Raw genomic sequence first — 20,354 nt, 5'->3', positions numbered from 1 at the left:
TGTGAGCCCAGACACAAACCTCCCTGCAGGGAGGCGGAGGGGGCGGGCGCAGGTGCCGCTCAGGACCAGCAGGGGGCGCGCGGGGCCCACAGAGCAGGAGGCCGGGTCAGGAGCAGGTGCAGGGAGGGCGGGGCTTCCTCATCTGCTCAGTGCTCTCCCTCCTCACCAGCACCTCAGCTGTCCCCAGGGCTCCTCTTTCTTTATTATCTGTAGTTCTACTTCCTCACATCCTTGCTACAGGCAAGAAAGGAGGGAGAAATTTCCCTGTTTACCATTGAGCTTTTAACAGTCACTGGCACCTTTTTTTCAACAAATTCCCACAAGGCCCATTTTACCTTCTTGACAAGCAAAATATTCTAAGGCTTCTCACCATCCCTTGATTGGCATCATCTACTGCATCGTGTCCTGCCCTTCAGTTCATATGCTGAAACCCCAATCCCAGTGGCTCTGTATCTGGAGAGAGGGATTTTAAAGGGCAAATAAGTTAACCGCGGCCATAAATGTGGGACCCTAATCCAGTAGGACTCTTGTCCTTATGAGAAGTGGAAGACATCAGAGACCTCTCTCTCCACATGCACACAGAGGAGAGGCCATGTGAGGACGCACTGCATGAGAAGCTGGCCCTTTGCAAGCCTGGATAAGGCCTCTCAAAAATATAACCCTTTCTGCACCTAGATCTTGGACTTCAAAACTCCAGAACAATAAGAAAATTAATATTTGTTATTTGAAACAACCTAGTCTGTGGTATCTTCTGATGGAAAGCCAAGCAGATTCACAGATACAATTGTGTTAGCTCCGTCTCCTGGAGGGAGAAGCAGCCCACCAAGGCTGGACACATCTCTCAAATTATTTTTAGAAAGAAAAATAGATCCAAGAAGAAAACCCCACCACATATCTGCTGAGTCATTTACTTAGCAGGTGTCTCTGATATCAGCCCTGGGGCCTGTGTTCTAGGTCATGTCTCTCACTTTCCACTATGAGAATCCATGTAGATAATGAGAACCAGACAGATGGAGTCCTGATTCCTGCCCACCTTCTGCTTCCCCCAAAGTATCCCACAGAAAACTACTCCAGCACCATCCCTGTGTCTTCTACTCTCTAAAATCCCACTAAAGCTGACCCTAAACCAGGAGCTATTGGGGGCTGGACTCTTGTTCTCTTCTTTGTAGTCTTCCATAAGGTCCAGGTGCAGAGTAGAGCCTCAATAAAAATTGAACATCACTTCCCCTAACCCACATCATTCCCTTACATCCTTGTCATGCATCTGTCCTCTGTGGGCACCCAGGGCAGGTTACACAGGAATTGCCTGAAGCTGACTTCAGCTGATCTGCTGAGACCACGGGTCATGCACACGTACAATTCCAGGTCATGCAGGCTCTACTGCAGGACAGACCTGTGTCCTGTGGGGCACAGTCACCTGCTGACCCTGGCCTCCTCTAATAACTCACACACCTGGTGTTTGTGTGTGTCTAGATGGCCCCGTCAGCACAGCACACTAGGGTGGTCAACCGCACAGGTGGCTCTGTCAGGCGGTGGACAGAAATGGAATGGACAGGCTGGTCACTCCCATCATCAGTGATTTCCCAGTGAATTTTAAATAAATGAAACAAAATTAACAACAAAGGGCATGGATATGTACCTGTATCTGGAAGGTGTACAGGGTCCCAGAACTGTACTGGGAGTGGGTGTGAAAGGCCCTTTCGGGTGGAAAGCCCCCCAGCGTGAGTGAAAGCTGAAGGAATGATCAGTGTGCAGGTGGAGGCTGATAGGCAGCTGGCAGCTTCCATTTCCTGAAGATGTTCCTGGGTGTGTGATGGTTGGATAGTTCATGTATGTGAAGATGAGGGTTGGACTCATGTAGGAACAAGGAAATTATCCCATGGGAATGGCAGAAAAGAAAATGGAGATGGATGCCCCTGGAGACAGCTCATTAGATTTGGTGGAGGAAAAATAGAAATTTATTCCAATGACCCCAGCATGTTCAGTTAAATATGAGTTGCTTTAGTAGACAGAATTACGAAGGGAAGGGTGATGGAATTTATAGAAGGAAGTAACATAGGATAAATGAAAATAAATCTACACAAATCTATCAAAAGACAGATGCCAGAGTGGAGCAGATGCAGCTACTTCATTACTCGGGGAACCTACCAGAGACACATGGCATTCCTCTAAGGCAGGTCTAGTGGTAATGAACTTGTCCACTTTTTGCTTTTTTGGGAAACTTCTCAAACATCCTGCATTACTGAAGAAAAGCTTTAACCAGTGTAATACATTTACTTGGAAGTTTTTTGGCTTTGTTTTTATTTTCAGCAACTTGAATAGAATCGTGCACATCATGATATTTCGGTGAACAACAGGCCACATACAGGACAAAGGTCTCATTAGATTATAATATTGTATTTCACTGCATTTTTTCCATGCTTAGATATGTTCATCTGTATAAACATCTACTATGGTGGTTCAACTGCCCACAGTATTCACTACACTTACAAGACGTACAGATTTGTTACCTAGGAGCACTATGCTTTCCCACACAGCCTGGGTGTAGCAGGGTATTTCATGTAGGTTTGTGTAAGCACGCTCTATGATCCTTGCACACTGACAAAAGTGCTGAAGGACACATTGCTCAGATGTATCCTTACAGTTTTTTATTTTTATTTTTATTTTTAGTCTCACTCTGTCACCCAGGCTGGAGTGCAGTGGCACAATCTTGGCTCACTGGAACCTCCGCTGCCCAAGCTCAAGCGATTCTCCTGCCTCAGCCTTCCGAGTAGTTGGGATTACAGGCATGGAGCACTATGCCCAGCTAATTTTTCTTTTCTTTTTTAGTAAAGAAGAGGTTTCACCATGTTGCCCAGGCTGGTCTTGAACTCCTGACCTAGGTGATCCACCCAGTTTGGCCTCCCAAAGTGCTGGGAGTACAGGTGTGAGCCACTGCACCTGGACAATATATCCCTACTGGTAAGCCACAAATCATTGTATCTCATCTCTCTCCCTTTTTTGTCTCTGTTAATATTCTCACGTTGTTTGTGAATTCTTCTCCTAGCTCAATGAATATATTTATAAGGTTTACATTGAATTTTCTAGTAGGTAATCAATATGTCTCCTTTAAATTTGTGTCAGTTCCTAGTGCTTTTTTGTTAAATAATTTGGACCACTTTTTTCTGTTTCTTGATTATTATTTTTATTATTATTATACTTTAAGTTCTAGGGGACATGTGCACAACGTGCAGGTTTGTTACATACGTATACATGTGCCATGTTGGTGTGCTGCACCCATTAACTCGTCATTTACATTAGGTATATCTCCTAATGCTATCCCTCCCCCACTCCCCCCTCCCCACAATAGGCCCCGGTGTGTGATGTTCCCCTTCCTGTGTCCAAGTGATCTCATTGTTCAATTCCCACCTATAAGTGAGAACATGCAGTGTTTGGTTTTCTGTTCTTGCAATAGTTTGCTGAGAATGATGGTTTCCAGCTGCATCCATGTCCCTACAAAGGACACAAACTCATCCTTTTTATGGCTGCATAGTATTCCACGGTGTATATGTGCCACATTTTCTTAATCCAGTCTGTCACTGATGGACATTTGGGTTGATTCCAAGTCTTTGCTATTGTGAATAGTGCCACAATGAACATAAGTGTGCATGTGTCTTTATAGCAGCATGATTTATAATCCTTTGGGTATATCCCCAGTAATGGGATGGCTGGGTCAAATGGTATTTCTAGTTCTAGATCCTTGAGGAGTCGCCACACTGTCTTCCACAATGGTTGAACTAGTTTACAATCCCACCAACAGTGTAAAAGTGTTCCTATTTCTCCACATCCTCTCCAGCACCTGTTGTTTCCTGATTTTTTAATGATTGCCATTCTAACTGGTGTGAGATGGTATCTCATTTGCCTTTCTCTGAAGGCGAGTGATGACGAGCATTTTTTCATGTGTCTGTTGGCTGTATGAATGTCTTCTTTTGAGAAGTGTCTGTTCATATCCTTTGCCCACTTTTCGATGGAGTTGTTTGCTTTTTTCTTGTAAATTTGTTTGGGTTCTTTGTAGGTTCTGGATATTAGTCCTTTGTCAGATGAGTAGATTGCAAAAATTTTCTCCCATTCTGTAGGTTGCCTGTTCACTCTGATGGTAGTTTCTTTTGCTGTGCAGAAGCTCTTTCGTTTAATTAGATCCCATTTGTCAATTTTGGCTTTTGTTGCCATTGCTTTTGGTATTTTAGACATGAAGTCCTTGCCCATGCCTATGTCCTGAATGGTATTACCTAGGCTTTCTTCTAGACTTTTTATGGTTTTAGGTCTAACATTTAAGTCTCTAATCCATCTTGAATTAATCTTCGTATAAGGAGTAAGGAAAGGATCCAGTTTCAGTTTTCTACTTATGGCTCGCCAATTTTCCCAGCACCATTTATTAAATAGGGAATCCTTTCCCCATTTCTTGCTTTTGTCAGGTTTGTCAAAGATCAGATGGCTGTAGATGTGTGGTATTATTTCTGAGAACTCTGTTCTGTTCCATTGGTCTATATCTCTGTTTTGGTACCAGCACCATGCTGTTTTGGTTACTGTAGCCTTGTAGTATAGTTTGAAGTCAGGTAACGTGATGCCTCCAGCTTTGTTCTTTTGGCTTAGGATTGTCTTGGCAATGCGGGGTCGTTTTTGGTTCCATATGAACTTTAAAGCAGATTTTTCCAATTCTGTGAAGAAAGTCATTGGTAGCTTAATGGGGATGGCATTGAATCCATAAATTACCTTGGGCAATATGGCCATTTTCACAATATTGAGTCTTCCTATCCATGAGCATGGTATGTTCTTCCATTTGTTTGTGTCCTCTTTTATTTCACTGAGCAGTGGTTTGTAGTTCTCCTTGAAGAAGTCCTTCACATCCCTTGTAAGTTGGATTCCTAGGTATTTTATTCTCTTTGAAGCTATTGTGAATGGGAGTTCATACATGATTTGGCTCTATGTTTGTCTGTTACTGGTGTATAAGAATGTTTGTGATTTTTGCACATTGATTTTGTATCCTGACAGTTTGCGGAAGTTGCTTATCAGCTTAAGGAGATTTTGGGCTGAGACGATGGGGTTTTCTAAATATACAATCATGTCATGTGCAAACAGGGACAATTTGACTTCTTTTCCTAACTGAATACCCTTTATTTCTTTCTCTTGCCTGATTGCCCTAGCCAGAACTTCCAACATTATGTTGAATAGGAATGGTGAGAGAGGGCATCCCTGTCTTGTGCCAGTTTTCAAAGGGAATGCTTCTAGTTTTTGCCCATTCAGTATGATATTGGCTATGGGTTTGTCATAAATAGTTCTTATTATTTTGAGATACATTCCATCAACGCCGAATTTATTGAGAGTTTTTAGCATGAAAGGCTGTTGAATTTTGTCAAAGGCCTTTTCTGCATCTATTGAGATAATCATGTGGTTTTTGTCCTTGGTTCTGTTTATATGCTGGATTAAGTTTATTGATTTGCATATGTTGAACCAGCCTTGCATCCCAGGGATGAAGCCCACTTGGTCATGGTGGATAAGCTTTTTGATGTGCTGCTGGATTCGGTTTGCCAGTATTTTATTGAGGATTTTTGTATCAATGTTCATCAGGGATATTGGTTTAAAATTCTTTTTTTGTTGTGTCTCTGCCAGGCTTTGGTGTCAGGATGATGTTGGCCTCATAAAATGAGTTAGGGAGGATTCTCTCTTTTTCTGTTGATTGGAGTAGGTTCAGAAGGAATGTTTCATAAGTGAAGGAGAAATAAAATCCTTTACAGACAAGCAAATACTGAGAGATTTTGTCACCACCAGGCCTGCCCTACAAGAGATCCTGAAGGAAGCACTAAACATGGAAAGGAACAACTGGTACCAGCCATTGCAAAAACATGTCAAAATGTAAAGACCATCGATGCTAGGAAGAAACTGCATCAACTAATGAGCAAAATAACCAGCTAATATCATAATGACAGGAGCAAGTTCACACGTAACAATATTAACCTTAAATGTAAATGGACTAAATGGTCCAATTAAAGGACACAGACTGGCAAATTGGATAAAGAGCCATGACCCATCAGTTTGCTGTATTCAGGAGACCCATCTCACAAGCAGAGACAAACATAGGGTCAAAATAAAGGGATGCAGGAAGATCTACCAGGCAAATGGAAAACAAACAAACAAACAAAAAAAGCAGGGGTTGCAATCCTAGTCTCTGATAAAACAGACTTTAAACCAACAAAGATCAAAACAGACAAAGAAGGCCTTTAAATATGGTAAAGGGATCAATTCATCAGGAAGAGCTAACTATCCTAAATATATATGCACCCATTACAGGAGCACCCAGATTCATAAAGCAAGTCCTTAGAGACCTACAAAGAGACTTAGACTCCCATACAGTAACAATGGGAGACTTTAACACCCCACTGTCAACATTCGACAAATCAACAAGACAGAAAGTTAACAAGGATATCCAGGAATTGAACTCAACTCTGCACCAAGCGAACCTAATAGACATCTACAGAACTCTTCACCCCAAATCAACAGAATATACATTCTTCTCAGCACCACATCGCACTTATTCCAGAATATACATTCTTCTCAGCACCACATCGCACTTATTCAAAATTGACCACATAATTGGAAGTAAAGCAGTCCTCAGCAAATGCAAAAGAACAGAAATTATAACAAACTGTCTCTCAGACCACAGTGCAATCAAACTAGAACTCAGGACTAAGGAACTCAATCAAAACCGCTCAACTACATGGAAACTGAACAACCTGCTCCTGAACGACTACTGGGTACATAACAAAATAAAGGCAGAAATAAAGATGTTCTTTGAAACCAATGAGGACAAAGATACAACATACCAGAATCTCTGGGACACATTTAAAGCAGTGTGTAGAGGGAAATTTATAGCACTAAATGCCCACAAGAGAAAGCAAGAAAGATCTAAACTTGACACCCTAAAATCACAATTAAAAGAACCAGAGAAGCAAGAGCAAACACCTTCAAAAGCTAGCAGAAGGCAAGAAATAACTAAGATCAGAGCAGAACTGAAGGAGATAGAGACACAAAAAAAAAACCCTTCAAAAAATCAATGAATCCAGGAGCTGGTTTTTTGAAAAGATCAACACAATTGATAGACCACTAGCAAGACTAATAAAGATTATTAGTTTCTACTTTCTCTGTTGCCTTCTGCTCATTAGAAGGAAAAGCCACCATAACCACTCTTCACAGAATATGCTCAGGGAAAATACCATCACCTATGAGCCCACACTGTGATTGTGGCATCTCTTAGAACTTCATAATGGCCGAAATTTTTTTTTGGTTGTTAGTGGCACTCAGACCTATAGATGATTTTAAGTTTTGCCCCTACTCTAAACTAGGTGGCATCAAAATTCATCCTGTGATAAAGTGGAGAAATTGGACAAAGTTTTGTTATGCATATGGTTCATAAAATAATACGAGTTGAAGCTTTTCTCAGCGAAGTGCTACATACTGATATTTCATAATTACTTCCTTGAATCTCTCTTGAGTTTATCTTTTGAAGGTGGGTGCTCAGAACCACCAGGGGGCTCTCAGGACACCAGGGTGCACTCAGAACAACCAAGGGATACTCAGGACTGCCAGAGGACATTCACCACACCATGGGGAACTCAGGGCACTAGGGGGTGCTCAGAACCACCAGGGGGCACTCAGGACACCAGGGGGAACTCAGGGCACTAGGGGGTGCTCAGAACCACCAGGGGGCGCTCAGGACACCAGGGGGGCTCAGAAACACAAGGCTGTGCTCAGAACCACCAGGGGGAACTCAGGACTGCAGGGGTCACTCAGAACACTAGGGGGCACTGAGAACCACCAGGGAGCCCTCAGGACACCAGTGGGTGCTCAGGACCTCCAGGGGGCGCTGAGGACATAAGGGGGGCTCAGGACACCAGGGATCGCTCCGGACCTATAGGGGCTGTCAGAACACCAGGGTGTGCTCAGAACAGCAAGGGGCTATCAGGACACCAGTGTGTGCTCAGTAAACCAGGGGTTGCTCACAACCACCAGGGGGCATTCAGGACACCAGGGGACACTCAGGACACACTGAGGACACCAGGAGGCACTGAGGACACCACCGTTCTTTTAGGAGACAGCTACACATCAGGTGCCGGGGTGGGGGCGGGGAGGGCAGTTCCTTTTGGATCTTGCCACTAACCTGTTGGGAGTTTTCATGCTTCCTTTGTGGTTTCAAGAATCACTGGCAGATTCTTCTCAGGTATAAAGCTTTGTTTTCTTGTATTATGTAATGTTTTTGGCTTTGGAGGCTACCAGAATTACATTGTACTGTGAGAGGATTCATTCTTGGTGTGTGCAATAGTGAATGAAAGCTGCGATGTTAGGGGTGGCTTTGAAAGCTACATTAGGGGTGGCTGAGGGTAGTTCACAGGAAATGGTCATTACTATAGAAGGCTTCTAATTTCTTTGCACATTTCCATACACAATTGTAGTTTATATACTAAAAACTGCATGCTTTCTTGGCCCTTTTTCTTAAATGGCTCCACTCTACAGCCAGTAATCTAATCAACCACCAATCAACTTAAGTCTGTTTAATGAACCACTTTGTAAAAATATGTACATCTATTTTTTTGAGTCAACTTTAAATTTTACATGCTTTACAAATATTAATTTGGTAAATTTAGTCTCATAATTATCTTCAGTAATTTAAAATCTTAAACTCATGTCTTGTTAAATTAAGTAATCCTAGGTTTCTCACTGTGAATTACGGTTACTAAGAATTAGAATAGTAAGAGAGTATAATTAAGTTTTTGGTGACATTTATAAAGAAAGATAAGGATATGTTTTTTGCTTAAAAATATTTTGTTTTCCAGTTTACAGAGCTTTTCTACTGGTTTTAAGATAACAATCACTGTTTACATTAAATCTTTTTTTAAACACCTGCTGAGTTTTTTTAATAATCTATAGCTAGAGTTTCCATTGAAAAGCTTTAGTATCTTTGTGTTAGTGTATATGTGTGCTTAGATGTGCTAATATGTATGTATATGTATTTTGCTATGTGTTGTGGCTACAAGGTACAAAATTGGCTTTAAAATAAATAACTTTTTTCAAATTAAGTAAATGAGCCCCAATGCATTTGAAGCACATGTGACTTAAGTAAATATTTAATAAATAAGTTGGTTTTAAAATTATTGGTAAAAAATGAGATATTTTGACAATTTTCAGCATACCTTGTTGTTTGTATTAATTGATCAAGTGATTTTATATTTAAAATCACAGCCAGATATTATACAGTGTCAAATTTTTTATAAAGATTATAAAATTATAAACCTAGTTAAAACCAGAATGATCACTGTAATTTGACAAATAAGATGTTTAATATTGTTGTTTTAATAAAAAACAGGTAAATAGTTATTAGAAAATAATCATTTATTTAATCATAAGGTTTTTACTTAAACACCTGAAATTCATGGATTATAACATGGTTAACAGGGAAAAATACATTAAAGGATGAGTATTACAGTTTTTGTAAATAATCTAAGTAAGCTATTTAAAAAATAAATTCGGTAAATGAAATAAAATAAACCTTTTAAATGAACTTGTTCTGAAATTTAAAAATCTAAAGTTTAAATAATAGATATTGACTAAATGTTTGGGTCATTACTAATTGTTTTACAAAATATATACTGTAAGAAAATATTTTTCTAAAAAATTTGTTCTTACAAAAAGAATTTATTTAATTCGGAGGTTGATTATAAAACATCATAAAAATAACCAGTAAATAAGAATGATTTAAAGAAAGTAACAGACATACAGAAGTACTTTTGGTAAGAAAGGTTAAAATAATAAAAGAATCTTGCAGGGTAACTTTTTACCCTAAAATAAAAATGACTGTGCTTATTTAAGAAACAGTGATGTTTAGAATAAAACAAGATGTTCAAATATGCTATAAACGGTTTGTGTAAGTCAAAATAAGGTTTGTAAAAAGCTAATTTATTAAAATAAACTTCATATTATCGAGTTGACTATAATTAAAAGGGAAGTATTTCTAATAGTCCTTATAGGGATCTGGCTTTCATATGAAAATGTACTAATACACTGAAGATTGGTTAGAACAAGATTGTCTTGAAGTATTGATTTACTCAATAAAATTGTAAGATATTTTAATTTTTTAACCCAAAAGCTTAACTTTTATTGCATCTTGCCATTTTTTTCCCTTTGAGAAGGCTTGAGAGAATCTCAACTCTTTCATCAGCTCCTTTAAAATTTTTGTTCTTACAGCAGTTAGCCTCTGAGTTAACTTCTAACTATTGTTAACTTCTAACTGCTATTATTGCCTGATGCTAAAAATCCTTTATCTTAAAGTTCTAAATAAAATGTTTTCTTTTAATATAACATTCTGCACTCTTGGTTTTTCTTTAAATGTCTAACTTTTTCTATGAAACCAAAATCTTCACTTGCAATCCAAGACACATTCTTCGCCTGTCTAATTAATCCAAATACTTTTTTTCACTAGATCTGACTTTCAGGTTATCTACTTGGAGTTCCCCGTAGGGAAAAACAGTCACACTGCAGAAGGTTTTTTTGTTGCCATTTGGTAACCGGCATAAAACAAATTTTATATTTCATTGAAATAATTCCTATGTAACTGTTGTTAAGTTTTCCAATTATTTAGGAATACTGAGTTTGTAAGAAAATATAAATTAATGTTATTACATTCATGTAACTATCTGCAAAACTTTTTTTTTTTTTTTTTTTTTTTTTTGAGACAGAGTCTTGCTCTGTCACCAGACTGGAGGGCAATGGCGTGATCTCAGCTCACTGCAACCTCAGCCTCCCAGTTTCAAGCGATTCCCGTGCCTCAGCCTCCCAAGTAGCTGGAATTACAGGCACGTGCCACCACGCCTGGCTAATTTTTTATTTTTAGTAGAGACAGGGTTTTACCATGTTGGCCAGGATGATCTTGATCTCCTGACCTCATGATCTGCCTGCCTTGGCCTCCCAAAGTGCTGGGATTACAGGCATGAGCCACCATCCCCAGTCCACTATCTGCATAACTTTTAAAGGCCTGTGCTGCTACATTACTGAGCTTTGACTCCTAGGTCTAAAAAGGACACACAACACTTTGGGAGGCCAAGGTGGGCGGAATATCTAAGGTCAGGAGTTAGAGATCAGCCTGGCCAACATGGCAAAACCTCAACTTTACTAAAAAATACAAAAGTTAGCCAGGCATGGTGGCTGACGCCTATACTCCCAGCTACTTTGGAGCCTGAGGCAGGGAGAATTGCTTGAACCTCGGAGGCAGAGGTTGCAATAAGCCGAGATTGCACCACGGCACTCCAACCTGGGTGACAGAGAGAGATTCTGTCTCAGAAAAAATATGTAAATATAATAAAAAATAAAAAGTACATCGAGTCCTGCTGAATCTTAAACACTGATAGCAATTAAAGCCCCGTCTACAGACCTAGAAGAAAATGACAATAAAAATTAATCACACTCTTAAGACACAAGGCCAGAAATGGAAACTACTTAAACCACTCCAGGCCCAGGGACTATTACAGAAGAAGTGGCTTTGTAAGATTGTAAAAGCTAATTTTGAGAGATAAAATTACTTGATAGTTTCTTTATAAATTAAACGTTAATATTAAATGCACTTTAATACAAGGCTAGCATCTGGGTCCCTGTGTCAGATTTACCATGGTTTCTTGAAGAATTAATCTGCTTTTTAATTTAAAAAACTGATAAACCTATGATCTATGGAAATTTTATTTTACGGTAAAAGTAATCATAATTTCATAGATTTATTTTTCCAAATTGAGAGACAGTTTTAACTTTTTTCATGCTGTTCTTACAAGGGATTGTTTTTTAGAAAACTAATTCTTCTCTTTCAAAATAAATTTTTTTTTGCTTTTTTATAAATGACTGAGTTTTCACTTGGCTAAATAAATACTTCACAGTAATTTGTAATCGTATTTTATAATATCAAGTGTTGTAAACTTTTGATATTTGACAAACTTCACAAAATAAAATTCTAAATTCAGTCATTTGACCTCATTATGCTTTTTTGATATGAGGTCCCCTGAAGCTGAAAACAAACGTATTTAGCTTATTTGGCATAATTAAATTATACAGGAAGAAATGTGAAATTTGCAGTGGTATTTGACTATATTTAAATAAATGTGGACTATATAACTGGAGTATATTTATACAAATTAAGGAGTATATGTTTCAAAATTGTATGTGATTCAAGTGATTTTGATATGTCAGTATATTTTATCAGTAGTAGTTGTGACTGTTATGTAAAATGTTTATCACAGAAATAACCAAATTTTCTCCTCAATTCTGTCTTCATGGCTGTTCCAAAACTTCAGTTATCCACAATTGTTGTTTTACTTTGATTCTTTATCAGGCGGCTTATAATATTCTATAGAACTTTGAGGAATACTCTTAAATACATGATTGTGACAATTTTATAAATTGTGCCATTGGTATAGAGAGAAAAACTTCCATATCTCTCATGAGACCTGACACATTTCTGATTATTGTTAATCTAATATCAACCTGGACAGGACTTAATTGCATGAACTGAACTAACAGGAGACTGAAATAATTTTTATGGCTTATTCTTTAAAGCATTTGCTAATTACTTATGTTTTGGTTTTCAGAATCAAGAAAACTTTGTCTTTTAAGCTATTCAGCTTTTAACAATTGAGCATAATATACTCTAGTGAGAAAAATTAAAAACATTATTTCTGGCCGGGCGCGGTGGCTCAAGCCTGTAATCCCAGCACTTTGGGAGGCCGAGACGGGCGGATCACGAGGTCAGCAGATCGAGACCATCCTGGGGTGAAACCCCGTCTCTACTAAAAAATACAAAAAACTAGCCGGGCGACGTGGCGGGCGCCTGTAGTCCCAGCTACTCGGGAGGCTGAGGCAGGAGAATGGCGTAAACCCAGGAGGCGGAGCTTGCAGTGAGCTGAGATCCGGCCACTGCACTCCAGCCTGGGCGACAGAGCGAGACTCCGTCTCAAAAAAAAAAAAAAAAAAAAAAAAAAAACTACTTTATTTCTTCTTCCCTATATAATTCTCCAAAAATTGGAAACTGAGTATTCTTACATCAAAATAGTTACTTGTGTAGCTTCAATAAAAATCTGCTTTCTTGCACAACAGGGCAAAATTGGAGACAATGATCATTTTACTAAGGCTTTAAATTGAATGACATATTTTCAGATTTACTTTATAAAATGAACCTACCTGTAGAGCTGATAAAAGCCCATTGGGGAAACTGGCATTTAATCTTTTTTTTTTTTTTTTAACAGGGCTCTGAACTGTAGTAAGTAAGTAATTCTACTTTCTGACAGACCCAGGAATCCCAAGTTTTCTTGGAAACCTGAAGAAAGAGAGCGTAACCCAATTCGTATAGGTATCTGATGGCACAGATAAAACATTGGCTGGGCTTGAGGCTTTTAAAGATTCTACCCTTAGATTCCTTATAAGAAATTTCCAACAAAGTCAATTTATGAATAAAATAGCCTATGTACAAACAAACAAAAAAAAAACAAAACCAAAAAGAGAGCTAATATGTTAAATGATTATTTTTGCTACATCTTACACAAAAAATCAGAGCAAGTATATAATAAGCCTAAAACTTATTTTACAAATAAATTGGTCCTACTATAATTTTGTCTCTAATAAAACTAGGGAATTATAGAGAGAAATATTCTTTCAAAATAAATTACAGTGCATCTGTTATTAGAGTCTAACCTTGTCCACTTGTTTTTCAGTTTATATTTTTTTCTACAATTTGGACTGAATTTAAAAATTTTTCTTTGCGCAAGTCGCCAAAATAACGTTTTCAGTTATTTTCATTTTAAAATATTTTTCCTGATTTGAAATCAGCAGAAGATAAACTGTGCTTTCTTACAGCTGGACAACTTAAACTCTAAAAAAAAAATAAAATCAGGCTGGGCGTGGTGGCTCACACCTGTAATCCCAGCACTTTGAAAGGCCAAGGCGGGCAGATCACGAGGTCAGGAGACTGAGACCATCCTGGCTAACACAGTGAAACCCCTTCTCTACTAAAAATACAAAAAATTAGCCAGGTGTGGTGGCGGGTGCCTGTAGTCCCAGCTACTTGGGAGGCTGAGGCAGGAGAATGGCATGAACCCGGGAGGCAGAGCTTGCAGTGAGCCGAGATCGTGTTACTGCACTCCAGCCTGGGTGACAGAGCAAGACTCCATCTCAATGAATGAATGAATGAATGAATGAATAAATAAATAAATACATACATAAATAAAAATACAATCAGTGGGATGGTTTGGCTCTGTATCCCACCCAAATTTCAACTTGTTTTGTAATAATTCCCGCATGTCAAGAGTGGAACGAGGTGGAGATAATGGAATCATGGGGGCTCTTTTCTCCACACTTTTCTCCTGTTAGTGAGCGAGTTCTCACAAGATCTGATGCTTTTATAAGGGGCTTCCCTCTTCACTTGGCACTTCTCTCTCCTGCAGCCACATGAAGAAGCACGTGTTTGCTACCCCTTCCATCATGATTGTAAGTTTCTTGTGTCCTCCCCAGCCATGCAGAACTGTGAGTCAAACCTTTTTCTTTTATAAATTATCCAGCCTCAGGTATGTCCTTATAGCAGCATGAAACTTGACTAATACAAGCAACTTAATTATATACACGAACTCCTTTTATACCTGCCTATTGTGAAAGGAAAATTAATCTTGAGATCCCAAAATCGCTAAGCTAAAGAGAAGAGTCAAGCTGGTGTTACAGTAGATAGAAATAAATTATTTAGGTAGATAGTTGGGAATAAAGAGTCTCTGGAAAAAACTATTCTTCTAACGAAAATCAGCTCAGAAATTACCTCCTTTCTAATCACACACAGTTCAAAGAAATCACTTCTAACAAAGAGCAGCCTGAAAGATGGGCTGTGAAACACAGATAAGCAACTCTGCCACAGAGAAGGTATTTCTGGGTGTAATCACCAAACTTCACAAACATAGGATGGGTCCCAGCAAAAACAGTGGGCCTTAATGAGCACATTCTTCTCCTTTTCTGGGGGGCACACTAAGATAAGAAAGCTGGAACTTTGCATTGGGTTTGGGATGCCTGTAACTGCCAGGAGGTACTTAGGACCAGACAAGGAAACCCCTCCTCCCCTTTTTAACACGTTCATGGTGAAGGGAGACAAGCAGCATGGAGGAGACCAAGATAAGTGCTCACCTACATAATAAAAGCATGACGTGGGGCTGCCAGAGACTTCGTCCTATGCAGATGGCACACCTGGTATTGTTTTTGCACCCTATGTTGATAAGATACCCTCTCCCCACTAGCACATTTATAACAATCCTTACATTTTACTGTAGCATGGCAACCCATTTGGGACCCCTCTGTGTGACAGAGAACTATTTTTTTTCTTTTACCTATTAAACTTCTGCTCTAACCTCACTCTTTGTGTATCTACGTCTTTGATTTTCATGGCCACAAGATGAAGAACCTTGAGTGATGTTCCAGACAATGAGGCTGCCATACTGGAAAGTGCTTTGGGCAAACCTGCCTCCCATTCTATTCAAAGTCATTCCTCTGAGGCTCACCTGAGACAAATACATATCTGATTGCTTCCTCTTCACTATCATTTATGTAAAAATGAAGATTCACTGAGTCAAACTAAATTGTGTATTCAGTGGAAGGCTAATAAATGACTCAAAATAATTCAACCTATTGTCTCTTATCTACTTCTAACCTGCAAGCCCCCATTTTGATTTGTCCTGCCTTACAGGAAAAAACCAATGTACATTATACATATATTGATTTGTGTCTCATGTCTCTCTAAAATGTACAAAAGCAAGCTGTACTTCAATCACCTTGGGCACATGTCTCAGGACTTCCTGAGGCTGGTCTTGGGCAGGTTCTAAACTTTGGCAAAATAACTGTATTAGTCTGTTGTGCTGCTGCTAATAAAAGCATAACTAAGACTGGGTAATTTATAAAGAAAAGAGATTTAATTGACTCACCATTCCACATGGCTGGGGACATTTCACAATCATGTCAGAAAAGCAAGGGACATCTTACATGGTGGCAGACAAGAGAGAGCTTGTGCAGGGGAACTCCCCTTTATAAAACCAGGGTATCTAATGAGACTTATTCAATATCATGAGAACAGCATGGGAAAGACCTGCCCCTGTGATTCAATTACCTCTCATTTGGTCCTTCCAATGACACACAGAAATTGTGGGACTACAATTCAAGATGAGATTTGGATGGGGACACAGACAAACCATATTAATAAACTTCCTAAATTGACTGAGACCTGTCTCAGATATTTGTTGTTTACCCTACTCATGTACAGCCTTCAGAGTTACAAGGCCTGTATCAGTTTCCAGGATTGTTTCCCCTTTATTATTGTTTGTTATTTCCCCCTTGCTTTTCTATATTCTACTTTTCTTTTTCTCCCACTATTTTCTTATTAATGGGATTTGAAACTTCCCATCATTTGAGAGATAGGTAACAGTGAGCTATACTAACAACATGGGGCCTGTTTACCTAGGAATAATCCATCCTTCCCATGAAAGATAAAACAAAACAGGAGACCAGAAACTCATTTGGTTGTAATGAGTTTACATTTTACACTGAGTTTACACTAATGAGTTTACACTGAAAGATTTTGAAAAGGAAAATATGAAAGGAAAATAAAACTTGTGATCTCAATTCATTGTGACACGAGGAGGAAAAAAACCTAAAGGATGATCCATGCAAGAAACTGATTTTCCTTTCATTCCTGAGACAATAGCCACAGATAAAAAGTTAAATATCTTCACAGATAGCTACTCTTTGTTCATTTTATTTTATGTAAAATGCGGACATAATTTTCTATTTCCCTATGCACTTCTTTTTCATTATAACATGTAGATTTTCATACCATCCCTCTTTCCCCTCTAGCCAACTTTCCCCTTTTATGTATTGAAAGACCTAAAAATTGTCTTTGGGGAATGGCACAGACCACACAGTTTCCGTGATTACTTTTATTTTCATTCCAGGCATGCCCTAACTTTGGCAAAATTAATTTTAATTTGATTGAGATCTGTCTCAGAAACCTTTGGTTTACACTAGGAAAGATCCCAAATTAGGAGCCAATTACTGTAAAAATCAGCCATACCAATGTGTGTGTGTGTGTGTGTGTGTGTGTGTGTGTGTGTGTGTGTACATGTGTGTTTTAATTTTTGTGGGCTTTGAACCATGTAGTTCTCTCTGTGGAGATACTATTTGGTGTGACATTTGAATAGAGAATTCTAAAAGAAATAAGAGGATCCTCCAAATTCTATCAGTTTCTGGACTCACCATGGATCTTGACTGTGTTACTGCTTCTGACAGTCCCCGGGAAGAGACTCTTTGGTGGTTTTGTAAAATCTGTGTTGGGCTCTCCCTGCAGTTTACTGGGTATAGTGATGCCAAATGTCTGCTTCAAGAGACAATTTTAAAAGTACTAGATGCTGCTGAAAGAGCATTGTGAACAGGGGACAGCCCCTACATTCTGGGAGAGCGACATTGGGAGACCATGCTCTGTGAGCCCAAATAGCATCGTCCCCAGGAGGGTGAGGGCAGAGCTGCAGGGCAGGCCCAGAGTCCACTCAACACAGATTTCAGTCCTGGAGCTGCTGCAGTGGAGTCTGAGGAGAAAATTTTTCCAGCAGCTGAATTACACTTATTTCAAAACAAAAATGCAATTAAAAAAGTTAAAGTAAGTAATCAATGTCCAGGCACAGTGGCTTACACCTATAATCCGAGAAATTTGAGAGGCTGCGGTGGGAATATTTCGTGAACTCAGGAGTGTGAGATCAGCCTGTGAAACATAGTGAGGCTTCATCTTTATTTTTTAAAATAAAAATAAAATAAAACATAAATAATTTGGCAAAAACTACCAATGTGTCTTTCCATATCCTACCATACCTGGAGCATTTACCTAACCCAATGAGTCAATGAGAACCAAACTTGAAAGGAGAAAATTTTAGAGTTTTCAGATATCTTAATAGTTGGAAGATGCAGAACAAAATAATTTTATCAATTCAGTGTGTGCAAGCATTGAGAGACACAGTCACGCCAGGAGTTCAACCTGCAGAGGGCAAAACCCAAAAAAGTTTGAGGTTGTTAATGTGCCATTTGAAGATCATTTTGAGGACCATGTCCTGTGAGAGTTTGTTTCTCTATTAGAAGGGTTCTTTACTCATGAAGTTCTGGACATGGCAGGGGACAAATATCAGTAAACAAACATTAGAACTTGAACCTCAGCTTCCCACTGTTGCATTCTCCATGTGTCATCTCTCTATTATTTCTCATGATCGATCAGGTCTTTAGCTATGAAATATTCCACCTAATTAACATGTAAATAACTTGAAGTCTACTGAGTTAAACATGTATATTTTCTCCTGTTTTTCCTAGTTGTTCCCTCCCACAGCTCCAATATCCACTAACATCACCTAGATCTGCTGCCATGCCCTGCAGATTAAGAATCTGATCCCATGACAGGTGGAGGTGCATCTCTATGGAACTTTGGTTAGAACCTCGGTTTTTATTTCATTTCCTCTGGGGCTCCACCAGTGCCTCTGGAATAATGGTTTCGGTGGCGGGCCCTTGCAGGGTAGGTAATTCCTCAGTTCTGTAATGCTGATGAGGGAGGTGGGTCTGAATGCATTTCAGGAGTATGGGCTCTCCCTCTCTCTTAGACACTTTAGGAAAGGAAGATTTTTCTGACTGTCCCCATTCTAGGGCAAAGGGATTCAACAGGATAGGAATGCTGATCAAACTAAACCTTCGGCTGAATTAAATTTAAAGGAGTTTAATTGAGCAATGGATGATTCAAGAATCAGGCAGCCCCAAAATTACAGCAGATTCAAAGAGACTTTAGTTCAGTCATGTGGTGGAAGAAGATTTATAGATTTAAAAAATGATATACAGAAATTAGAAGTGAGGTACAGAAACAGCTGGATTGGTTACAGGTTGAATTTGCCTTATTTAAACACAGTTTGCACACTCGAGAGTGTATGAGTGGTTGAGGTATGGCTGCTGGAATTGGCTAAGACTCAGCTATTGTTACAGGTGCATACTCCTATGTCAGGTTTTCAACGTTGTCTCCCTGTTCAGGCAGGTTACGGTTTGTCCACAAAGACTCAAACATAGAAGTACGGAGTCCTTCTCAGGCCGTATATAATTCACTTTATCAGTGCCCTTCAGTATGTGGTTCCTGAGAATTTCACACGACAACACGTTAACCACACTGGAATTTAAACAATCCAATACATGTTTGTAGCTTTATCTTGTAATAGGTTGTATTTCATATGGCAGCTTCTGCCTCAGTTTAGCTAACACTATGGCTTTGTTTCTACAAGAACTGGCTTCTCCCAAGATTTCCATGTTTGTGAAAGGAAAATAAATTTTTGAAACTCCCAAATCACTAAGCCAAAAGGAATAGTCAACCTGGAAACTGGGGCAAACCCACCCCCCATTCTTTCCCTAAAATGATAGTTACTACGATTTTTAAAACCATACCTCCTTCAAAATTTGACCCACAAGGAAGATCCTTTTGTACCAAGGACAGAGTCATCTCCCTGCTCATGTAAGTCAAATGTGTACCTGATTGCTCCCTTTGCTCTATTGTTTCGCTAAGCCAGACTAAGGCCTATGTGACTATTCCTACAAATTGTGCATTCAGTTAAAGGCTAATCAGAAATCCAAAAGAATGCAAGCATTTGTCTCACACTTACCTATGATCTGGAAGCACTCACTGCACTTCAAGTTGTCCTGCCTTTCTGAACCAAACCAATGTACATCTTACATATATTAATTAATGTCCCATGTCTCCCTACATTGTATAAAACCAAGCTGTGCCCCACAACCTTGGGCATATATTGTCAGGACTCCCTGAGACAGTGTCACTGGCAAGTTCTTAATCTTGGAAAAATGAACTTCCTAAATCTATTGAGATTAGTCTCAGACACTCTTTGGTTTACAGGTCTGTTTTCTTTCTCATAACTTCAATTTCTGAAATACTAAAGAAAATTTGCCAAACTGTACATTCCCTTGTTTAATCTGTTATTGTTGTAAAAAGAAATATATTTATATAATTTATATATAATTTTTCATGTATGTACATTACCAAGCTGAGTAGCAGACTTATTAGTAAGACAGAGAAATTTAAAATGCAAGTATCAATTAGCAACTTAATAGTAAAACAAATTATGCCACATTTGTTTTCTGAAATGCTACCCATTATTTATAAGAAATAAACACATATAACATAAAAAGTTTAATTCTCAGTATTTCTATTGAGAAAAAATAAACCAAATAGGTAAGGG

The 20,354-nt window shown here is 38.9% G+C and overlaps 1 gene segment (V, D, J or C); it reads left to right on the top strand.

Moving 5' to 3' along the window:
• The window catches only part of LOC112628818, a 1,133,279-nt gene that overhangs the window by 861,639 nt on the left and 251,286 nt on the right, over window positions 1-20,354 (top strand).

This window comes from Theropithecus gelada, chromosome 7b, assembly GCF_003255815.1.
Source record: "Theropithecus gelada isolate Dixy chromosome 7b, Tgel_1.0, whole genome shotgun sequence".
Lineage (NCBI taxonomy): Eukaryota > Metazoa > Chordata > Mammalia > Primates > Cercopithecidae > Theropithecus > Theropithecus gelada.
Note: the sequence above shows the minus strand (reverse complement) of the source record. Positions and strands in the feature narration are given on the sequence as shown.